The following is a 24,143-nucleotide window of genomic DNA, read 5'->3' as shown; positions in this document are numbered from 1 at the left end:
CAATAGTAGCAGTCTTTAATGTTACACCACTAAAATTCACTGAATATAAAATATAAATCTCTTGTCTACATGAATGTTTACATATATTTCTCTGTAAATCAGTGTCAGCTGGTTTTTTGTTTTCCTTCTAGATTTGGTAACCCTGGTAACAGATGCTGCTGCTGCTATTACAGCCTTTACCCTTGCTACTGTATAAATTTCCATAAGAATTTTATTTCACATTAGCGGTTACGACTATAGGTCTGAATATAAGGATAATTTCAGCATTTCTTGAGTGGTTTAGGTAACTTAACTTGTTCTTTAAGGCTATGCCAATTCAGGTTATAGTTGTCAAGTTGTTGATAATCCTTGGAAGTTAACGCAAGCTTGTTAAAGCCTTCATGCACAAAGGCAGGCAAAAGTTGGTATTGATTTAATGCTTGCTGTTCCACAAGCTTCCTGGGAAAGCATGGACAAATTCTTCAGTTTCCGTATCAGTGGGAACTAAGTGCCTACATACCATATACGCCTACATACCAATATGCTTGCATTTCTGGTAGGGAAAACAGTGTGTCCAGAGTACATTTTTTTGCACAACTCTGATATGCCCAGGGCTACATTGAGCTTCCTGTGTGCCTGAGGATGACCTTGTTGTGCTGGCAGGGTAGAGCTGCCAGGCAGCCAGTGCTCCAAAATGAAGGTGGGTACTGCTGAGTGCCCATTTCAGCTAAAGTGAAAGGCTTGGGCTTAGATATAAGTGCTGTCTTAAGTCACACGTGGGCTTGAGGATCTTTGGGCTTCCAATTGCCCTCTTCTTTCCTTCCTTTGTAAGAGTATTGTGAAGATAGACGTAGTGAAGACTGCGTTGTGTTCAGGTTGGAGCCAGATGTGTCGGTACAGTGTTGAAGAGGTGTCTTAAGGCAAGGACATAAAATATACGAAGGAATGATCCTGGAGTTTACTTTATTCTTCAACTTGTGGGGTGTTAGAGCATAAACATGTCAGACACATCAAAATGTCAGTATCTGTGGATCAAGGTTAGGCCTAGAGATTTAGGGAAGGCATAGTAGCCTCCTGTCCCATGGAGTGGCTGACCGCTGATGCCAAGAAAGGAGAGTGGAGTATGCGGTTGCTTCCCGGATCAATCTCTCATGCTCCACACATGGGCATCTGAGTCAGTGCTGGCTTCTGTGCTAACTAGTCTTGGCTATGCTTTCCATTTCTGTGAATTTGTGAGGTTATGTTTTGATCCCAGGTAGATTTTTAGGCTCTGCCACTTTGTAGTGTTCTGGATTCCCCAGCTGAATTCCAGGAGGGAGGAAGCAAGTAGTTCGTGAAGTTAGTTTTGAACCTCCTACTTGCTAATTTCATTTAAGCTGGGGACTGGGTTGACATGCCAGGAGACTCAGGAGTTGAGCTGAGCCTTTTCTGCTTCAGTGGAGTGGTAGGAAAGGATGATGGCTGGGAAGATTTAAAGAGAGTTTAAAAAGCAGCTACACTAAAATCTCATTGAAATGGAATGAAACTGCAGGACTTCTGTGGCCCTCCCACTGGTAGTGCCTTCCTAATGAGTAGGTTTGAGGCAGCTGCTCAGACCTGTCTTGCTTTTCTCTTTCAGTTTATTTCCTGTGATTTTAATAGTAATTTGGGGTTTATGTTCTGTACCTCCTAGAGTTACAGAAAGCAACAGAGAATATGCTATGTCATCTGTTGATCAGTCATCCTGCCATTTTTTTTCCTGATAGGATTCAAGATTGCGTGGAAGAAACTACCATAAATTTAAAATATCCTGGGGATCCACACTCAATGGGTTGAGCCTCCCAGCAAGACATTAAAATATAGGACCATTAATCAGAACTGAACTGTATTTTTTCTTGTTGTTTTTCTTTTGCACGTTTAAAACATTTCTTTTGGGTTCACAGAAACTTCAGGTGGACTAAAAGAGAAAAAAAAAGGAATTGCCCAATGATGCCTTTGCAGTAAAATCATTGCACTGAATAACCTGACTGTACATATTGCACCTGATGTGTCAAGGCTGTGGAAGGAAGTGTGAATATTGCAAAAATCTACCTGACTTGCTTAGATGGAGTCTCAGAAAAACACTATGCAATATATATGATGTTAACTACTGTGGTAGGATTGCTGAACTGGAAAAGGCTGAAGGTAGGCCTCTCTGAGCCTCTCTGAAAAGGTAAAAATTTGACGCTGTGAATGTGCTAACTACAGAATTCAGAGTATGACACTTTCAAGAGTAAAGGCATTTCAAATTCTGTAAAAGCAAGCAGAAACCAAAACAGCTCTTAGCTAAAATCTTAGAGCCAGTTGAAGGAGAATAATTTAGTTATACTGATTCTCTTTCTTGGCAGAGAATATTTGGGAGACAGAATTTATGCAGCTGGGATAGAAGTTTGGTTTATTTTTGCTCTTGATTTTTTTTTGTTAAAAACAGTGGAGATCTTGGACTTAATAAATGATTACATATCCAGATGAATGTTGTACACTTTTTTCTATCCCAAGTGCCCTTATTTTCCCTTCTGTGTCTGTATTTGGGGCTAAATCCTTATGAGATACAGGGCAAATTGGATGTAGCATATCATTTAAGGCTATTTCACTTGAAGATGACTCCACTGTGAGCATTCTGATGGCTCATGGAAAAACATGTAAAAGACTGCCAAGCCAGCTTGCTCACTTAGAGGAAACTGCTGGGCACCTTGTTCCTCAAGTCCCCAGAAAATGGGCGAAGGTTTTTCCCTGAATCCCTTTTGTGAGGCTGATGGATGCTGAACTTGCTTGTGGTACAAAATGACCAGATATTTAATGGAGAACCAAAAGAAGGAACCTCAAATGGAAAAACTTAGCAATACTGGAACTGTGGGTGAATTGCTTGCTCGCTGTTTTAAGCCTCAAAATGGAGATGTGGTGGGGAGAAGGGCAAATCTTCTTTGTTTTCCTGTACAGGAAGGAGTGGCTGAGAAAAATGTGTTTGAGAGAGTTTGGAAATGGAGAAAGTGAATTGGACAATTTGATTAGACTAAAGAGAATAAGGTTTATCCACAGATCCTCTGGATGCATGTGAATATGTGGAGGTGGATTGTTTCTTGCCAGAGATTTGTATAAAATTGCAAAAACAGAGCAAGGTTGGGTTTTTTGTAAATTTTTTTTTCTGTAGCAGGATATAACTAGATTGTAAACTTTGGCAGGACTCTTAACATCTGAATGCTTCCTGAAACTCTGACAATGTTTTTGTAAAACTGATTCTGGAACAGGAATAAATGAGAGATTTTTCTAGTCTTCCTCCTGTTAATTAGATGAAACAGTAAGTTTTATATTTGTCCAGAAGGAGGTAAAAACAAACAAGAAATTGAGATTGGAGGAGCCAAACAAGGACAAATGATGAGCCAATTTTTCAAACTGGCATTGACATACCAAGAGTTTGGAAAAAGTATGCTTGCAAGCTTCCTTTATTATTATAACCTCTTGAACAGAATAATCCCGTCCAAACAGCTATAAACGCTTTCCAATAGGGAAGTTTATGACCTAGTTTCTGACTGAAACACACCACCACAGTGTGTGGAAAGAACTTAAGTGAAGATGCCGGTGGCAGTGACTCTAGCACATCCTCTTAGAAACTTGATGTATTGCCCTTCACAAACACTTGTTAATTGGACTCAAATGGAGTGTATTTGAAACATTGTTTGCCTTTATTTTTTTTTTTTTTTAGTAGGTGTAGACAGTTAAATGCCTGAGTTGGCATGCAGAATTTTCATTGATGTCTGAATTTTTTGACAGAGCACTGTTTGGAAAAATGATCATTCTAGGATTATCCCAACAGGAATTCAGCAATTATAGGATGCCTTTTTAGATTCTGTGCTTGGAGCAGTGAAGGGGGAAAAAAAGGTGCATTTATTCTGTTCACAATTATAAATCTGTTCTGGAGAGACAGGGATAATTTTGATTAGGCTTCATTCCATTCGTGGCTGTCCTGTGAGGAGCAGGGCAAGGACATGATGTGCTCAGAGGAGGTGGGAAGAAAAATACTGAATTTGGGCTTTGTGCATCCAATTCTCTTCAACTGGAGAAATGTAGCCTTGCAGGAAGCATCAGAACAGGCCACATTTCAATTAGCTGCTCTGGTGAGAGGCTGGCAGAGACACCACTTCTATGCTGGGGGGGAAGCAATGCATAAGTTAGCTAGATCAGCTGGTACAAGTTGGGGGGTTTTGGTTTGTTTCCTTTTTCTTGCTTTTTCTGTGACTCACTGATGTAACTGAAAGTGAGGGAACTGTGCTGATCTCCATCAGCTGCAGCTATGGCCAATACCAATCATCCCTTTTTTTCTGCTTTTCCAAGGAGCTTGGGAGTGATCTTAAAAGCACAGATCATTCACGTCAAGAAGAGTTTCTGAATGCTGCTGAAATACATTAAATAATACTTGGTTAGCATGGAAAGAGCTATAGTTAAAATTCTTCCAGTGTTTCAATTATAATTCCTTTATTGTTTCAGTTGCTTATAACTTCCTGGAATTCTCATGTCTCAAGCTGAAATTTTCCAGACTTGATCTTGGCCTGACAGTGACCTTTCTTCTCTTTTCTTCTTTGTTTCTCTTTTCTCTGTGGTATTAAATGAATATGGCTTGGGCATTTCATTTATAATGAGAAGAAAGTAGCAGCAAAATACATTATATCTGTTACACCAAAATTCTGAATAGCTCAGGCAGTGCAGCTGTTTTAAAAAAATGGTGAAAATCATCAAAAGTACTTCTTGAATCTTACCAGAATCTGTGAGAGTGGGGATTCAGATATCGACTTTAGGTCTTGAACTTTCTTTTCTCTCCATCATGCACAGTCATTACACTCCTTAATAATTATAGAATGCAGTTATTTTGCCTAATCAGTGATCAGCTGAATGAAGAAGTAGTCCTTGGTGAAAGAGCTGATCTGTTTTTCACTGTTTGCCATGACCCTGGCAAGACAGGGCTTTGGAAATTCAGGCAAGCACTGTGCAACGGGAGCCCTCTGGGGCATTCCTCCTGTCCCACAGTTCAGCTTAAAAATGCTGAAGTTGTCAGAAACTCTTCTCACAAGAAAATTGTTTGTTTAACACAAATTTTAAATAAACTTTTTGATCAGCTCTACTCAAGCTGTCGGCTGTAGTAGTTTAAATCAGAACCCAAACGTCTTAGGGAATGGAATTTAAACCTGGGATGGAAATGGTGGAAATAAACTGTCAAGTGTTTTCCTTTAAATTAATGCTGATATCATGTCTATTTATTAACTTATGTAAAGGCTACTGGTGATGGTGGTGATGTTGCTAAAGAGCAAATTATGGGGTTTGACTTCTTGACTCGTAATATGTGTTTCAAGAAAAAGATGTCATGTGCTTGCCTGTTGGCTTGCACACAGGCTTGCTTTGCCTTAAAGACTGTGGTTTTTGCCAAGGACAATCATTGTGAGTATGTCTAAAAAGAAATATAAGAAACTTTTCATTTCTAGAATTGGCTTCTCATGGTCTCTTCTATTCCATGGGAAATATCACTTCATGTGCATTCATGAATCATCTCTGTTTCTGTTGCTGAATGGTTGGGTATTCCCAGTGATGCAGACAAGTGCCTCACTCTAAGAGCTGCAGGGCAGCAGCAGCAGAGAGAGGGTGAGAACTGAACTGCCAATAGACCTGGCAGAGGTTCCCTTTGCTCTCCCACCCTCTAACTTACATTTTAAGTGAATTCCCTAACTCTGAACCTCCCATGTGATATCACAACTCTCTGATCTTGTAGAGGACTGTAGAAACTTTGTACATTGCTTGTAATAAATTTACTTTGGTCACCTGCAAGATTGTTCCTTACAGGAGCTCAGGAGTGCTGTTCAGCCACTGCTTCAGCAGCACTAGGTAAAAGTAAGGTAAAAGTAAAATGTTAAGCTGCTAAGTGAAAATAAGGTGCCCATGGCATAAACCCAACTTTTCATGTTGCCAGAGAATACTTAGTCCTTCTTGGAGAATGGTACTGTATATATGCTTCTTTTAAGATTTAATGATCTCAGGATTTAAGGTTTGGTCAGTAAGTATGAAAGTTCTATCACAACCATTTTCACCTTTAAAAATTAATCAAAATGTATCTTCTGCACCACAGTGTGAAACAACTATCTTGAAGTTGCATTGATCTGTCATAAAAAGCAGAGTCTAATACCAGGACTTAAAAGAAAACTGCTCTGTGTCTCTAGTTTATGCCTTCAGAATAGGAGGAATTGTTTTCTTTAAATCAGCCACCAGATTTTGGTCCAACCTACCTTTCTTTCGATGACAATCTTGTCAAGTGTGCCATCTTTCTAACCTGTCCTTGAGTGAGTCACAACCTTCGTAACTGTAAAAGACATATGTCTGAAAAATTTGGACGCTTGTTTTCCAGGGAAGACCTTGGATTCTAAATTCTTCCAGGCATCCTAACATGTGGCAAATTATTAAAGTGGAATTGCTTGGAAGAGGTAGAGTAGTAAATTTCAGATTCATCGGTTAAAATACAGCCTTGTCCTTACAGCTGGCTTTGATGGTCCTAATGAGGAAAAACAGTGCATGCTTTGGTATTGGCAGCAGGTAGTGAGAACCACTGCAAAGGTTGTGGGTACATGACAGTCAGTATGCAAGAAGCTTTAGGTGAAATGAATTAATAAAACTTCCTAGGAAATGACAAACTTCTGTTTCTGTGATAAAGATTTCCTTGTCATTTCAGTCTCATTAAAGCTACTGGTTTAGGTTTGCTCTTTTCTGTGTTGTCTTTGGGCTTATACTTTCAGTTACATTCTTATAAGACACTTTTTCAAAGAATAAGCATGTATTTCTACCATAGATATTAAAGTGAAAACTCAGTTATTGGCAAATACAAAAATTTGTTGTTTTGACATTTTTGGCCTAACCTGTCTGAGCCCTGTACTTGGATGGATGTGTTCTTTCAGGTGTACAGCTAGATGTTGGTTCTTTAGCCAGCTGTGGGCTATTTAGAGTGGATTTCTAGTAGGAGCATGGAACTAATTTTTGTCATGTTGACTTTCTGTTCAGTGGTTTCTGTATTGTTTTTTCCCTTGTAATCTACACTTTAATTATAGGTATAAGTATTTAGCCAGTCATAATGGGCTCTAGTGTTTGAAACTTTAGTAACAAAAGTCTTTCTGTCTTGGGGTATTTAAAAACTGACCTTTAACCTGTTGAATCAAGTTAAATGGGGAGTGATAGCCTTAACTCATTTTTTTTTTTCTTTCAGCTAATTTATTATTAAGTAGTCTATGGTGATGAATACTTTTGGAAAATTCAGCTTAACTCTTGAAATGCCAGTCTGGAAATCAGCTTTGCTTTGTCACTTCCCCAGCCCTCATGTGCCTTCTCTTATATTTGGGCTCTATAAGTTAATGAAAGACACACCAGTCACATAACTCAGTATATGCAGTATAGGCAGAAAAAGCTCCCTGAGAGAGCTGAAGCAACTCCCACGCAGTAAATTCATGAATTGCTGAGCACTGCTGCTGTTCTGCTGAAGGAGGGATCAGAATAGCTTTTTTGTTGGTTTGGTTTTTTTTTTTTTTTGGTGCCTGGATAATTGTGTGAATGTGCCCCATGTGCCTGACCTCCCTCCCCCACCTTCCCAGGACCCTCAAAAGTAACCATAATCCTTACGCCTCCGGCTTCCTCACCAGAAAAACACATCAGCTCTTAGCTTGGAAAACATCCTGCTTTGCAGATGTGCTGTGTTCCAGGGAGGATGGCCCTCTCTTGGACTCTGAGCTCCTCAGATCATCCCTCTTGGAAATTATTAATTCTGGTTACATTGCTGCTCTGCATACAGTCAGGGCGGTCTCTTTTCTTATTTCAGGGACCACTGCAGGAGGGCTGTGTTGCACATTGTATATCACTGGTTTTGGTCTTTGGGTGCATGTGGTGACTCATAGGTTTAGTTTGTAGTCAACTGAAAATTCAGCTTGAAAGTTTAAACTTGTTTTAGAATGTTTACTATACAAAGTTGTTGTTTTTCTTTAATAATATTTTGGGAGTCACCACTAGGATGTAGACCCCCTAATAGGGAGAAGTTAAGCTGAGGTGGAAATGCTCATATTTTACAGGGCTTGAAAGCATATAGTGCTTATTGCTCTGTTGGAGGAGAGACAAGGGTATGTAGCCTTATGTATCATGGTATGGAGCGGGCTGAATGGAATAGCTGAGCCTCTGCTGTGTATCCCAGCACTGATCAGTGCTGCATTTGCTGGAGAAGATGTCTGGGAAAGGCAGCACGGGGTTGTCCGGTCAGGAAATCTTCAGGCACAGAGTCACCAGTGAGGTGGCAGACATAAGGAAACTGGCAGTCTGGAAACCGAGAACTAGGAATTTAGGTATGGTCAGGGCAGGACTGAGCAGGAACATTGTCTGGTCAGCAGTCTAGCGCTGCTGCCATCTGATGAAAGTGGTGCGTGCTCGATTCACACCAGCACCAATCCTTTCTTTACTTGCCCAGGACAGAAATGTCGGTGTGAGAGATTTCAGTGTGCGATTGAATTGCTCTGCTTGGACCACCCCTGGGCAGGCAGACTCCAGTCAGTCGAATCTATGTTGGTGGCAGCTCGGAGTCTCTGCCATCTGTAGGTTCAGATATGCTGGAGATTAGGCCTGTTTCAAGCTGTCTCTTTTATGGCCATACCCTTCGTCTGATCCCAAACATTAAGAGATTAAGTTTCTTGAAATATCAGCAATTGTCTGCCTCCCCCCTGGCTGGAGCAAACCTCTTAGCCCACAGATGTGGGAAGGCTTGAATAGGTTTTCAGCATGAAGGAAATGTTGAGTTCCCAAGATGTATGATTTATAGAGAGGAATAGTTTTTCACCTGCAGAGTGTTGGTAAATGCTGTTTTTTTGTACTTTGGCCAAGGGCGTGCACTGATAAGCTGGTGGAAAGAAATGCAGTGAAGGTAGGTGTTTCTTCTACAGAATGAATACAATAAAAATAGGAATATGCATAAGAGATGGAAAGTGCTGACTACTCAGTTTTCCAAATGCATACTAGTTTAAAACTTTCATCTTATTTTCTTTGGGGACTATATTGCAAGTTTTGAGCATTGTATGTTTCAAAATAAAGCCTTTATCATGAGGAAAAGTTGAGTACTTACTACCCCAAGATCTATTAAAAATCTGGAAATGGCAGGCAAAGCAGGGAGTTTTTGATTTGCATGCTGTACTTCCTGAGGAGGAGTCTGAAAATAAGCAAAAATGAGGTTTTGATGCTTTGGCAGTCCAGAATTTTGTGAAGCTTCAGAAAAGGTGTACAAAACTATAGCATGCAAGCTTTTGTTTGTTCAAAGGGGACTACTGCCCAGCTCCACTGCTTTGTAATGGTAAACACTGAATTTCACTGCAGATAAACACTGCCACCATAAAGAAAAAGGCCATACTCCAGGTTCTGTATCTACAACTAGTTCCAGGACTTGGGAGCATGAGTCCTTCCTACAGTGCAGACCTGGCGTAGGGCTGGGTAGTCCCTTGTTTTAATGCTCCAAGCCAGGATGTAGATCTGGGTGTGCCTGAATCTCCACAGCAGGGCTGTAGAGATTTTCATGATAAATCTTAGTGTGGGTCAAACATGTGTGTGACTTGTTTATTAGGAAAATGTCTGATAATTTCAGACTTGCTTTGAGTAGCTTTCATGTTTTGGTTAACTCTCTTTTTTCTGTGATTAGACATCCTTACTGAAAAATCCCCCTAACATGGCAAAAAATGTCTTTTTTGTAGTGACGCTGTTCATAAGGAGCACTGTAATATCTGCTCTGAGTACAATGATGCATTCTTCTGTTCATGGAATCACAGAATGGTTTGGGCTGGAAGGGACATGTAAAGATATCATTTAGTCCAGCTTCCCTGCCATGGCAGCATCGTCTTTCACTGGATCAGGTTGCACAAAACCCTGTACAACCTGAATTTGAACACTTTTGTAGGACAAAAACTAGATTGCATTAGGTCCTTTGCATATTCTCCACATTAGGGAAATAATTTACATTATCACATATAATTGTTTTGAATTTTACGGAAATGAAGAGAATATTTATTATGTAAATGTTGTTAGAATGGACATGAACATTTCACATATATAGCTTGTCTTATTTTTACCAGTCAACACGCAAAGGCATATTTCCTCTTAGAAAAAAATTTTTGGCCAAGTTCTACTTTTTCAGATCCACAGAGGTGTAAAAAACCAGTTCTGTTGATGTCTCTGTGATGAGTTAAAATTTTTGCTTATACAACTGAGTGGAGACTCTGACCTATAACTATCTAAAAAGTATACATTTAATTCTTACTTAAAGTATCTCAAACTTTCAGATATTGCTATTTTAAATCCACTTGATTTTTTTTAATCTGCAAATCCTTCCGCATAATTCACTTTAAGTCAGCTGTGATTGCCTTCTCCTGCTTGCAGCTGTTCCCATTTTCTTAAAATGTAGACTCTTTGAAGCATTTGCTATAGACATCGTTAGTTTAATTCAGGGGGAACTTGCTCACTAATCTGTCAGTGTTAACCACAGACAACGTGTAAGTACACACATACCTATACTATGTGATACACACATTTAGAAGTGACTTCATCATGTGGTTTGGTCTACAAAGCCAAGGAGGAGAACAAGGCTGTTTTTGCAGGAAGATGTCACCAAATGCAATTATCTAAAACTCCAATTCTGCTAACAGCTTGTAGCTGGCTGCCTGGGGAGGTAACTCAGCAGTTAAGCCAAGCAAAACAGGGAACGAATTGCAGCAGCTTACAGGTTTTTTGCACTTGAAATTCCTCCTGTTTAACTTTACAAGTGGAGTGGAAACCTTAAACTTGCACTAAAAGGGGTGATCTCCAAAACTTGCTGTCTGACAGATTCTTGAACTTAAGGAATAGCTTTTATTAAGACCCTGAAATTCAACTTGTACATTAGGAGGCTGGGATTCCCTGCGGGTACTGGTACAGGGCTATGCTGTAAGAACTGGGTTCTTGGCTGGAATGCCTTTTGTGTGTTTGCACAGGAGGAATGGGGATGCAAGGAATCTTAACTTCAAACAAGTCAGTCTTCTTTGAGAAGAAAATGTTTTATTGAAGTTGGCTTTAACATAGGTGCCATAGCAGGAGAAGTTAGCAGTGGTGTTTCAGCCTAACATGGAGCACGATGCTGAGCAGCTTCTCTTACATCTGTAAGGTTGCTCTGGGTGTGCTGTGTTGCTGCAGTCAAGGTCAGCTGTGGGGCATGGTGGGGTGTGTCTGTGTGCAGACAGTCTATAGCAGTGTACAGCAGAAGCATCTGTGAGGTTTGCCATTATCACATAATGATTTGAAATGCCACTAGGCTTAAAAAAAAGCACACACGTTCTCATAGCATTGGCTGTTCAAGTGTATAATGGATATTTCTAACTGAGACAGGAAAGCATACACAGTAATTAAAACAGAGCAGAAAAATTAGTCAAATTTGGCACAAATGCCTGAGAAAGTGTCTGCTTTAGCTGTAGATAGAAATGAAGCACCAGCCAAAATTACTTTCAAAGGCTTTAATTACATCTGTTTTAATTTAGCATGTAAAATGCAGGATATTATTTTTTAATATAAATTTAATTCATGGTTAATCTGCAGATTGCAATATCCTTCCAGTAGAGATGATGTACTTGGACTGCGATAACTGAAAACTTCCCTTTCGAGATGTTTGGTTAGTCTGTCACAGGGCCTGCTGTCCAGAACCACATGTTCTCTGTGTATGTGCAGCTGCTGCTGGGGGATCATTTAACAGCAAAACCCAACCCTCTTTTGGTTTTAATGTAAGTGCATTATTATACAATAAGCCGTTCGTACTGCAGATATGTAAATCAGACTTAAAATATAATATCATGTGCATGGTATTTTTTCTGAAGTGCACACAGTGGGCATGGAGAGTAGTACTTCTCAAACTATTCCAGAGCTTGTTGCTTATAAATGAGAAAAGTTACATGCTTGAGATAATCAAAGTTTTTTCACTAATTATCCTATTCCAAATGAGAAAGGGACCTTGTGTGTGTGTGAATAGTTAGTTCACATATTCTGTACTGTTCAATGGCTGTGGGTGTCATGTACCAGTAAAGAGTGAGTTCAAAATGCTTCTGATAAGAGAGTGCAGGTACCAGGCAAGGGAGAGACTGGCAGTCAAGCAAACCTGGCTGCTCATGGAAAGGATTTTAAGAGTGCCATTTAAAAAATTAGAGCTGCCATGTAAACTAGCAGGTTCAAACCATCTAGATCCAAAGGATTTGGGAAGATTATCTGAATGAATTTTAAACACAACTGGCCATTATATTGAATGAATTGTGAAACAAATAGTGAGTTGAGCAAGAGAAGCAGGAAAAAAAGGTCATCTGTTGTCCTCCCTCTCAAACAAGCAGAGAAAAGGCAACCAAACATCAAACTCGGTGAGCCTCAATTTTTAGTCTCCATGTAAACACATACACCAGCTCTTTTCTAATATCCAACCTAACCCTCCCCTGACACAACTTCAGGCCATTCCCTCAGGTCCTGTCACTGGTCACCACAGAGAAGAGATCAGTATCTGCCCCTCCTCTTCCCCTCATGAGCAAGTTGCAGACTGCAATGAGGTCTCCCCTCAGTCTCCTCCAGGCTGAACAGACCAAGTGACCTCAGCCGCTCCTCACACAGATTCGCCTCAAGGCCCTTCACCATCCTCATGGCCCTCCTCTGGACACTCTCTAATAGTTTAGCATCTTTCTTACATTGTGGCACCCAAAACTGCCCCCAGCACTCGAGGTGAGCCTGCCCCAGTGCAGAGCAGAATGGGATCATCCTGTTCCTTGGCTGGCTGGCGATGCTGTGCCTGATGCCCCCCAGGACACACTTGGCCCTCCTGGCTGCCAGGGCACTGCTGACTCAGATTCAGCCTGCTCCCAGGGCACTCTCTGTGGCACTGCTTTTCAGCATCTCACCAGAACCCATCACTTTCACTTGTTGAACTTCACCCAGAGGGTGGTTGGGCACTGGAACAGGCTCCCCAGGGAAGTGGTCACAGCTCCAGCCTGACAGAGTTCAAGAAGCATTTTGGGCAACACTCTCAGGCACCAGGTGCGACTCTTGGGGTGGTGCTGTGCAGGGCCAGGAGTTGGACTCGATGATCCTTGTGGGTCCCTTCCAACTCTGCATATTCTGTGATTCTGTGCATATGTGAATAAGAGAAACATGAATGAGAAACTGTTTATGTGGGTAACAGAATCATGGGTCTTAAATAGTTTAGTTACATAAATGTGGAAGTTAGGCCAGAAAAACTGGAAAGCCTTATTTGGTCAAAATTATCACATTGATAGGAGGAGGAGATGGAAGTTCATGAGCTGTAACTTGATTTTGGGGGAGTAACATAATATTTTTTGTGAACTCTTACTTAAAATATCAGTTTAATTGAAGAGTTCATGGAAGTTGTCACACCGAAATTGAAAACTGGCAAATATAATAAGAAAAAAATCCCTCTCAAACCCAGAAACAGATGGCAGTAACAATATACAAGGTTAGGGAACGATATCATAGGCAGTGCCCACCATGTTTTAATATAACTTAATGTAGGGATAAGAGCATGGAGATGAGTAGTAACAAACTCTAACCTCTCTTCTAATGAAGATTCTATTTTCTCCTGCACACGAGGAGACTCAGCTCTTCACAAACAACTTATCTTGCTGTGAGCAGGATCTGAGGCTATATGGTTTTAGCAGGGTATTGAGTTTTGTCAGAGGAGTGGCTGCACCACTGGTTTCAGGATGCTCTCTCTGAGGAGGGGTCCATTTTATGTGCGGGCATGTTAAAAGTATTACATTTTAAATGCCTTCTGCAAAACTTTGCTCAATCAGTGATGTGATACTGAAAATCTTTATTTTAAGAATTCTTCTCCACAAATAACAAGCTCAAGAAAGCTGAGTTTCTCCTTTAATTACTTCATATGATTGCCATGCTAGGTGTTTACATATGTAAGAAAATCCCCCAAAATACCAGGAGACTTCTGATAAAGTCCTGAGTATGTGGCAGTGCTGTCCTTCGACACATTTTTATCCCATGATGTACCTGTTAGAGTAGGAACTAAGTGACAAGGATGGATTTTTTTGACTTCCACCTTCTCAGGATATTAGTAGCCACAGGTAGGATCACCGTGATAGCAGGCAGTCATTGCTCTGCCGTGTCTTTAAAACCATCAGTCAAAATGTAGTCACGTTACCACTAGATACTGTCTTCCACAGTTGCCAAAACTTTTTTTACTCGTCTTTGCTTGCATGTAAGTGACAGCAAACTTCTCTCTTATGGTTCACAGTGAGAAGAAGAGACTCTGCTCTGCAAAATAGAGAAGATTCATTGGGTTTGCTGGTGGTTCTGTCCCTTGTTTTTTGGAGAAACTTGGTCAAAATGGGGACCAATGATTGACTTTCCATAGTTTCTTTAATTGTGGACCAAGGAAATGCTGGATGCGTGCTTCCATTTTTATATTGTTTCTTGGGAACTTTGAGTTCACTTAGATGATGGAGATACAGAAATCTGGAAGTCTGTGCTACCTGGGGAGATGCTTTTTGTTAAAGATAAACAGTGACAGTAGAAAGCATTGTAATAACTCTCTGGCTCTCAAACACATCTTTGACTATAAACTAGTTCCTAGGTCTAATAGCAAAACCCACCTGCCTTTTCTTACTCTAATGCCTACATTCTTAACAGACTGCTTTAGTGCAGCCCCTGGAAACTCAAAGCCACTGTAATACTATTACAACCTTAGGCAGGACCCTCAACAAGGCACAGATTGGAGAAGAGAATATACCTACACAATAATTTAAAAGCCAGTTCTCTCCAAAAGCTAACAAAACCCATGTTATATTTGAAAGTAGCTAGAAAAAAATTGTTGCCCAGAGAGGACTAAATGGAATCATCAAATACCATTAAAAAACCTCCCAACAAAACAAACACACACTCCTCCCAGATAAACATTCTGCAGTCAGTGTCCCCAGAAAAAAGGAAGAGACCAGGAGTTTTAAAGTAATAGGAGGCACAGAAAGAAATAATCTGCTAGCTAGATGTTTTGACTTCTGCCAATAAACTTTAAAGTGCAGTTTGCAAATGCCCCAAGCCTTGGCTGTCTGGTATGCAGGGAATACCCCTGATTATATGGGAAGGGGGGGTGACTCCTTCCCATTTTTTAGGCGGAAGGATCCTGAATTTTCAGTTGCCAAATACATCATGTCACTGGGTGATCTGCTAAACTTTTTTTCTGTAATAGCATACACTATGAATTTCCTGCAACCTTGCCATTTAATAGCCTTAGAACTTAAAATGCCATCACAAAATTAAACAAAATGTCAGGAGCACTACTCTTTCTTCTCCCTCCTTCCCCATAAGCCTTGAAAGGGTGACCTGCCATTGCTGTGAAAGTATGATGAAAAATACGGGATAATCTGTTGCGATATTGAAGTATTTACTATTAAATGCGACTCAAAGATCCTCAGGCTCAAAGGTTTCATTGCGAAGTTGTGTCTTTACCTTGCTTTACCTATTGTTGCATTATAAACTACTCTACACGTGGCACACCACCACCCCCAAGACTTTTTGAGTAAAAGCAACTTCACAGGGATTATCGGCTGTCTTATACTTACATTGAATGTTCTGTGTGTTTATTTAAGAATCACAATCTCTTATCATAGGAATGCTATTATGGAAGAGTGTGTTAGAATAGTTGCTGAGCACCCAAGAACTGTTGAGACAATCTTGCCTGAATTTTTAATTTCTCTATTTTCAGTATATTCTGTTAGAGAAAGAAGTTGCTGCTGCTACCTAAACAGAGAATAGCTTGTTGATGTTGATGATCTCTTATAGCATAGACTATAAACAGAAAGAAATCTGAAATAGAAATCTTCTGACTGCATAATCCAAGAAATAACCAATGTCTAGTTACAATAACTGCTGAGGCTCCTATTTTAGGGCTCTTGTGGCTGTGGTGGTATATTGTTATTTTGCCTTAGTACATTATTTTAGAGATGCCTGTCTGCAGCTCTGCAGAAGTGGAAGGCTGTTTTATGTAAGCCAACACTGCTTTATTGTCCATTGCTCTTGCTTGGGTTCAGTCTTTGAACTTACCTCATCTCCTTTGTGTTCAATACCACCAAATGCAAAGGTAACAGGGTCGATCTGCAGTGTCAGGTACCTCTGTTGCTAGAGGAGGTAAAAAACTGAGGATTGCAGGATGTGAAGGAGCTTCTTCCTCACAAAACTTGCTTACCAGAAATACCTTCATGGAGATCTTTAAAAGATGTGTAGATGTGACACTTACGGATGTGGTTTAGGGGTGGACTTGGCAGTCCCTGGCTAATGGTTGGACTCTATGGTTTTAAAGACCATATCATTTAAACCTAAATTATTGATTCTGAACTTCTGGATCCAAATGTCCTTAAAAATGCAGGAAGATGCTGACGGTGTGCAGCAGTGTTCACTGGTAGTGAAGTTAGTAGTCCCTAACTTCTGCAATCCTGCATTCATCTTGTTGGATAAATAATCAGTTAAGATTGTGGTTGGCATAATTGCTGTTACCTTCTGCATGCTGTTGTCATTACAGTAAGCTCTGCCTTTGCTGTGTGCCTCATGTCAGCTCAGGATCAGAGCAGAGCTAAACTCAGGTGACCAAAATGGTAAAATGTTGACGTATTTTGCCCTTCACTTCCCCTGGGGAGACTCTTTTCAGCTGGAAAATCCTCCTGTGAAACTTCTCCTTCGTCTCAGTTGCTCCCAGCTCAGCACAGTAAACCCAAACTGGTGTTTTTAAGTTCAGAGCAGCATTCTGTTGAGGCTAACCCAGCCTCCTGCTGGGTGGTCAGCTGCCGGGAGCAAGGATGGGCAGTGTCAAGGGAATAACTGCGGCATCTCCTGCACTGGTACTGCCTGCGTTCGGCTGTGACTGTCTCCAGCAGTTCATCACAGGAATACAATATTCTGAAACTTGTTAGCTGTCCCGAAAGAAGAGAACACAAACAAATCACAGCTGCACAGCATGTTTGGAAAATCGTGGAAGTGCCAGCACTTCAGGACTACAATTTTTTTTCTTTCATTCAATTTTAATTTTTTTTCCAAAGCATCTTAGAAAATACTGATTTAGGGGTGAGCAAACAGGTTTGACTGAAATAAGAAGTAAGCCATGCTTTTCACATTTTTTAAGCTGACTGAGATTTATGCTTTTGGGGTTTGTTGTCTTTGAATAGTTGGATATGGGAATTGAAATTTTCTTTCTCATTCTTTCTGAAATACTTCAACATTTTCCTTTTATTTCTTATTTCTCAATAGTCTTGAGCTAGATTGTTTGTTCCAATTTTCTGGTGTAGTCAGAAGCAGTTCAGATTGTTCTCCTGGTTTTAATTACTTTATAAAGTTTTGTGAACTATAGATTTCCTTATTTGGCTTTAGAATAGGTGATCTTTGGTCAGATAACACAATTCAGGAATAGATAATAAACACAAGGTATCCCATTGGTACCAGGATTTCCTACTTACTCTGTTTAATTTAGTGCTTTTTATTTGCATAGGCAAAGTGTTAGAAATCAATTTACTGGTTAAACTTACAGAAGAACTTTAAAATATTCTTTTTTTAGTTTCTTATAGAAAGATAATGTATGTTGCATTAATTCAATAGGTTAAATCATGAACCTGAAGTGATACAAAGTACCGTTGAGTTAAAAAGTTACTGTTTAAGGAATGGAAAGAAGGGAAAGAGAGGATTTATCTTTCCCTTAATATAATTTATTAGGTCAGTTATTTCTTTCTCTCTCAGTATATATGAAACCTGTTCAATTGGTGGGGTAAAGCATAATTTTTATAAAATTATCGTCTCTGTCTGTAAAGTTATATCCTGGCTTTGTTCCATTTATGTTTTCTCATCTGTTGAGTCTGCTGAGCACAGACAAATAAAGGCGAGACATGGAGCCTCTACTTGCAGTAACTCTGTCAGTGCAGGTCACTTGCTTATTCTGTATTTATCTGTTCATTTCTTTTAGAGCTCATTAATCTGTCAGCATGACACAATCCTTCCAGTGAGATTGTGCCAAATGTTACAGTAGCACACCAGCAGAAACCTGCATGCCATTTTTTTTTCCAGTGATTAAATAAGATCATTTTCTTGTCATGTAGTATGCCCAGTACACTTGAGATTAACCAGTGTTTTGGTTTTTAAGAGGAAATGGCATAGCCATTCCACAGTGTACTGACTGAAAACTTAATTCAGGCTTTATGTACTGCCTGACCCTCTACCCTGCAGCCCTTTGCTCTTAAGCAGGAGCGTAATAGTGGTGAGAGCATGGGATAAGCCTGACTGGGAGGGAGAGCTCAGCACACGGGACTCCAGTGGTATTTAAGACTGAGCTTCAGAGCTGCTCAAGAATTACTGCTGCTTATGGCTGTTTGGCCTGGCGAATTGTCAGAGCTATTAACCGCATATAACGTGTCCTTAAATAAAATGCAGTGGCTAAGGAGGAGGGGAGGGAAGGGGCTTTTTTCCATTTCTTAAAATAATGCCTCATTATCTTAGCCTGTGGAAAGAGAAGAGGCTTCTGCTTCAAGTATAGTGCTTCCATAATTCTGGGTGATGTATAAAAATAGCTGTGGATGTGGAGCATCCAGGGGAACCTCAGGATGCACTCCTGGCTTCTTGAAGTTTTCAGAGCTTCATAATACTGCACAAGGAGCTTGCTTTGTGCTGGCCTTTGCAGCCATGTCCCTGGTCTGGATTTCTTCAGGTCATACTGTTTTGGTTTTTTTTTCTTTCCTAATTCCTATGTATGTGTTGTTCTTTTGTTCATATGCTGTTTATTAAAAACAAAATAAAAAAAATCCCTCTTCCTGTGCTGCATGAAATACTATGCTTACCTGTAAGCATCTGGAGCTTCAGCTTCATATGCTGTATTTTTGGTGAGCATATGTTCAGAAATGACTCCTGCAGAGTTTTTTGACTGTTTGTGAATCTCTCCATCTTGCTTTGAAAGCAACCTATCATCACTTATATAGTCGTTTTGGATGGCAGTGACATTTATTAATGCAGAATCTGAAATACAAGCAATATTTTGTTGCAGTTGAGATAGGCAGATCAAAGAAGTCCTTTATTAATGTCAGGATTTACCCCAAAACAAACAGCTGTTTGACTTCAGCTGAAAGTGTGAAATGTTTTGGTCACCCCTTTCCTGGCATTGACAGAATTTTTGGACTTCTGCCAAAGAAATGGAGTACAATTTGAATGTATGAAGGAGGATACAGAAAAAACCCAACCAACCAACCAACCAAACAAACCAGCCCAGCAAAACCAAAGTAGGCTTTTATGAGTCTGATTCTTTGCTCCTTATGCTGATTTTGTTAGGTTTATATTAAAAATACTTTTTTTCCCCTCTTTTCCATTTCTGTGGTTCTGTCTGCTTGCTCTGCTGTCTCCCAGGAGTGCTCTTGTTCTCTTGTGCACTTTTTTCTTTCATTAACATGGATTTTCTTTTCCACTTCCTGCTCACAATTACAATTCCTAGCTGTTTTAAAATCCCTTTTTCTTTTCCTTGTTTCTCCACACCTGCTATTTCTTACATTCTTCAAGTTGTATATTCATTCTTCTTTTTGTCCTCTGCTCATATGCCTTGGTTATGTTCTCCTCTTCACTGTACTTTTCCAAAATAGTCAACCTGCTAAAAAAACCAAACCAAAACAACACCCAAACCTGGGGCACATCCTACTGATCAGGTACTTCAGGTTCTTGACAAAGTGGGAATGGTGAGCATATGTAGAGCCTTTGACTTCAAACTTGAGTGAATACAATTACAGAAATCTTTTTTGTCAGACTTCTAAATGCACAAAATCTTAAGCCCCTCGGAATAGTTTAACAGCAGAGAATCAATGTATTAGAGGAGTGTCACCTGTGCTGTTAGCTATAGCTGTTACTGTGTCAGCATTTCCATTATAAATTTTGCCTTTCAAGGATTTATAACTTCACCATTAAAATTCATTGCTGACTGAAACTTGGCATCCAAGGACTAAGCCTGGAGCAAACTCCACCTTCCCCCTCGAAAGTAACTTTCGGTCCAAAGGAATGCGATGAAAACCATTAGTCTAATGATAGAAAGGCAACACTATTGATATCAAAAAAATACTTAACTTACTTATGTTTCAGCCTTCATTGTGGACTTCAGGTATTTTGGAATAGGAGATGTAATTAACTAATAAAAATATTAAGAAAACAAAACACCTCCTTGATAATGCTGTAATGATATCTCTGGGAATACATTTCAGTAGTTACTTATTTCACAGCTCTATGGCTACAAAATAAAAATTTTATACATTAAGCCAACTGAATGTGCGTCATCATATACCTTAAGAAAAATGAAAGAACAGTGTTATAAAAATAAGGAGGCTGAATAGACCAGGCTCTTGGGTGCAGGAGGCTGGATGATTCAAACCTGCTTCAGCTGGACTAAGGAGGATGGAGTGTCCCTGGCAGAGCTGCAGGCAGGGGGGATCTCTGCTCTCCCTGAAGAGGTGTTTTCAGCTGGTGACCTGCGCCAGACAGGCTGCCTTGCTCATCTGTCATTGCAGGGGAGATGCCTCATTTCTGGGCACATGAAGTTGAGACAAGCAGGATCCTGTTCTTAATGAGGTAATTTAGGTCACCCTGCAACTACCTGATGTGGGGCAAATTTCTTGCGTAGAGTTGCCCATGGGCAAGTATCTGTCCTCACAGCCTGCTGCCAGAACACTTGGTATTATTTGGAACCTTCTCTTGTTGTCCTTGCAAGGAAGCCTTAATGGGAAGATAACCCTTTCCTCCTCCTAAAAGTAGATAGCAGGATTCATGCTGCTGCTGTGTTTGGGAGTTAAACACGCAGCTGCTTTTGAGTAAGCTTCTGTCTGTGGGGCTTTTCTTGCATATCTTGCCAACTCTGATGCCACTTGTGAAGTGAAAAATGCAAACAGCAATAGTGTTGGGAAGGAAAAAGATTTAGGAAAAAAAAGTGTTTAGTTACAAAAGCAAGTATTTTGATTATAGTAATTTACCTTTAAAGATGTACTACATAATGCTCCATCTTGGAAGTTTAGAGGGTCAAATATTTGATACCCAACCCATTTAAAGTTGATTACGTATACAAAGCGTTGATTTCAATGGCTACAGAGAGGAAAACTGACCAGCAGAATTTCCAGTGTTTCCTCTTACAGCATTGAATTCTAGTAACTAACATACAACAGGAAATTTGTATTTTGAGTCTGAAGATGACTGGCTTATGAGAATGAACTGTGTTAGAAGTGATTTTGTCAATAGTTTGTCTCTTGACCTTTTGGTGGCTTTTGTTTTCTGGTGGAAAGGGGTTTATAGGATGAAAATCTAGTGCTTGCTTTATGAGAAGCCAGCTGTGTGAATGCCAGTCACACAAACCCAGCAGGGCCAGCCACCGAGTCACTTATTCCAGCTCTACCAGGCTGAAGGCAGGGCGAGTGGGATGGCTGGTGACTCACCCGGGCAGCAGGGGAGGGATGGGGAGGTTCATTGCATCTGCTCTTGTCTGTCTGAGCCCAGAGGGAATGGTCGGAGGCTTCCCTCCTCCTCTGGAGTGTCTGCCCACACAACGCTGCTGGTTTTTGGGTGCCTTGTGTGGCTGCCATGCAGTGAGCCAGCCGAGGAGCCACATGAGGAGGGGGTGTGTGTCACTGCTTTTTGGCAAGGCAGTGCCAGAGCATGCATGTGCTGCTGAACTTCTGGCATGGTGGAGAGGTTTTGGCGGCTGGCGCGCCTCCAGAGGGGCTTGCCAGCACTTGTTCAGTAGCTGTCCTTTGGGGACCGGTTATGAATAAACAGCTGGATAAATTGCTTTTTTTTTTTCCTGTCTCTGAACACTGATACTGTAACACACACCCTCAGATTGGCCTAGCTAATATTAGAAAATGATTGGGTAAAAGGATGAGATTTACTAGTGCTTTTTGAAATGAACTGAGACATATTTTTGTAAGAATGGAAATTGCTTTCCTACTGTTCATATTGTTTTCTGTTTTAGAGTGGGTGTCTGTGATATAACCCAGAACTACTTCTCTCATGCGGTCTTGCTGTTCTTTCTCCTCCAACACAGCAAGTGTTGGAAGAGCTGCATTGGTTTCTTTGTGGGATGTGTGCATGTGAGAGCAGGAGAAAGCAGGTTTGCCAGCAGAATCTTACTTTATCACATGATTTAAATCAGAGGCGTTTTCAATAAGAGTTTATAGAAGCTGGTTCAAATCATTACAAATAAAAGAACTGAGATTCTGCTGTGGTAGTATAACTTAAAATAATAATGACCACGATTCTTTATTCTTTCCAGTGTCAGAGCAACTGTGCAGCCGCATGGCCAGGCTTCCTGTCTCTTCTGAAGGCTTGTTCAGGAAATGGCAAAATGCACAGAAAGGGTCTTTGTCATTGAAAAAGTTTGTTATTGTGCAGTTGAAGTGCAGCTGTTACATATTTCCTTACTTAAATTTGGACCCTTCCTGAAGTTTCAGTCCTCTAATTATTCTGCCCAGGTCACTGGTCTATAGTGTCTATATTTAGCGTATTGCAAAAGTCTTCTGGTCATCCAAAGAATGAAAAGCCTTTCTGTGAAAACCTGCTCCGTCTACATTAACTACGGATTTTCTGTTTGACTAAATAGTATGAAATGTGAATACTGGAGGGTTTTACAGAGAAGTTTTAATGCATAAGCTACATCACTGTTTTAATATTTTGCAGATTTCTGCAGGTTATGAAATCTATAGCACATGTACTCCCTCTCTCTCTCAAAGAATTACCAAAACAAACCAACCCTAAAACTAACCCCCCCCCAAAAAACCAACCCAAAACTAACACCAAATCAAAAAACCCCCAGAAACACTAGAAACAAAATGTCCCCCTCCCCCTGAAAGTCAGGGAAACCAGGCACTATTTATTGGGGATTGTTTTTATCTAAAAGCTGTAATGACTGTATTTGCCAGAAGTCCTGCCCTTCAGCTACTGCAGTATATTTCATCATTAGAAAATAGTAGTCCAAATGTTCTAGCCTAAATTTACTTAATTTGCTTCCGTAATTCACAAATGCATTTGTGAATGTTTCAACAGTTCTGGAAGAGACACAAGTTAGAGGGGATGAATGCAGGACTGTGGCCTTTTGGTGGAAGTTGTTCTGATCAGTAAGGCAGGGAATGAATGGTAAGTATGTTTGTCATTTTCCTTGTTTTAAGGTCTTACCTTTCTGTTCCCCTCTAAGAGTTATAAGAACAATGTTCTTGCTATTCACTTTTCAGATAGTGGTATTTGCAGATGACTTTATAAGAAAGCTTTGAACTCACATAATGAGACTTTGAACAGACATAATGATAAATTCTATGTGAAGAACATTGTGAGATTTTATGTACCAACATTTATAAGGTAGTATAAAATATGGAGAATTATAAAACATTGAGGTAAAAGGCATTGGTCTTTAAATTGTTTTTAGCTGTAAGTGCATACTAAACACAGTTCTGATCACTGACTGTTTTTTTTTCCTTTTAGGAAAACACAGAAGCTGGATAGTTATTTTTTAACCAGTTTTTATATATATGGTTATTTTTTAACCAGTTTTTATATTTCCATGGTTAAGTTTTAGAATTTTGGATATTTTGGAGAACAAGAATAGAAAAGTGCTGTGAATGTGGTGAAAATAGTATCTCTGGAAAACTTTCTCTAATTGATATTATAAATCATCTTGATTGTTCAGGTTTAGCCCCCCTGTATGAGTGGACCTTGTTGGTTATGCAGCTTCCTGGAGATGAGCTGTCAACTTCTGAGAAAGTACTTATATCCTTTGGAAGCACAGGCTTGGAAAGCAGGCTTTTACTGTATTTCCTTCCGTGTGCTGTTAGAAACTAATTCCCTTCTTGCGGCAAATTTCCGTGTTATCAAAAATCTCCCTCATGGGGTTTAGGCTGTAACTCTAGGCCCTACTGCCTGATACGCATTTTTCTTTTTTCTGCCCTCGAGCTTTGTTTTAAACGCATCCCAATTTATTCTGTAATACTCTGTGTATGGTGCTGAGTGGCTGTCTGAGCTGTGGACACAGGTAGAGTTCCTGTACCTTCATCCATGAATCGTTCCCACAAAGAATATAAAGAGAG

At 40.1% G+C, this 24,143-nt stretch overlaps 1 protein-coding gene across 7 annotated transcripts in view; it reads left to right on the top strand.

The window, feature by feature from the left end:
* LOC125327872 overlaps positions 1-24,143 on the top strand; it is a 294,758-nt gene that overhangs the window by 81,263 nt on the left and 189,352 nt on the right. Inside the window, exon 4 of one of the 7 annotated variants that reach the window (XR_007204431.1) lies at positions 14,312-15,437. The exons of the other annotated variants lie outside the window; for them this stretch is intronic. The gene's annotated coding sequence lies outside the window, so the exon portion shown is untranslated. Of the gene's footprint in view, positions 1-14,311; positions 15,438-24,143 lie in introns of those variants that run through there. 7 annotated transcript variants of the gene reach the window in all.

This window comes from Corvus hawaiiensis, chromosome 1, assembly GCF_020740725.1.
Source record: "Corvus hawaiiensis isolate bCorHaw1 chromosome 1, bCorHaw1.pri.cur, whole genome shotgun sequence".
NCBI lineage: Eukaryota > Metazoa > Chordata > Aves > Passeriformes > Corvidae > Corvus > Corvus hawaiiensis.
The sequence above is the reverse complement of the archived record's forward strand: the minus strand, read 5'-3'. Positions and strand labels throughout refer to the sequence as shown.